The sequence below is a fragment of the Macrobrachium rosenbergii genome, chromosome 30 (genome assembly GCF_040412425.1).
Source record: "Macrobrachium rosenbergii isolate ZJJX-2024 chromosome 30, ASM4041242v1, whole genome shotgun sequence".
Taxonomy (NCBI): domain Eukaryota; kingdom Metazoa; phylum Arthropoda; class Malacostraca; order Decapoda; family Palaemonidae; genus Macrobrachium; species Macrobrachium rosenbergii.
This window is the reverse complement of record NC_089770.1, coordinates 9,897,754-9,898,500: the sequence shown is the minus strand read 5'-3', so window position 1 is coordinate 9,898,500 and position 747 is coordinate 9,897,754.

Genomic DNA, 747 nt, shown 5'->3' with positions numbered 1-747 from the left:
ACTTGATGGGTCTTTCTCGCCTATTATTATTATTACTATTATTATTTTTATTTTTATAAGTTACTTGCCCAAGGGCCCCAGTAGCGAAAGTAACCCGGTACAGTACAGGCAACTATGAAGTAGAGAACAAATTATGAAAGAGGTACAACAAAGTAAAAATAAATAAGGTACTTAACAAGGAAACTATGAATCGACCACTTTAAAGGACAAATAAATGTAAAAACCTGCCTGCACACTCTCACACACACACTCAACAATATATATATATATATGAATCCTCTTCATTGTCTTAAAAGCCTTATAGAAACTATCCACTCAGATGATCACTTCCCTTATGCCCAAGTACACAAAAATATAATTGCTATTCCAGAGGGCGTATATAACCTGTATCCGCTTTGGCTATTCGGAACAATATTGGATATGAAAACCGTTTAGTTAGATTTTATGAAATTTAGGTTGTCAAGCCAAGCACCAGGGTACTTTAGGCCAGTGAAAAGAGGGAGTTGGAGTGGTTGGACAGCAAGGTACAGATCTCCTGATAATGAAGACGAGGTAAAAAGATCTATGGTGGAACTGGGAAACGGGAGAGGAGATCAAAGTAAATGACTAAAAAGTGGGTACAGCTAAGGGATGCTGCAAATACCCTCTAGTAATGCCCGTAATGGAATGGAATATAAAATTTAGGCCAGAGACCAAGCGATGGCTCCTATGAGGTTTTTCAGCCCTGAAAAGGGAAATTGAGAGTTG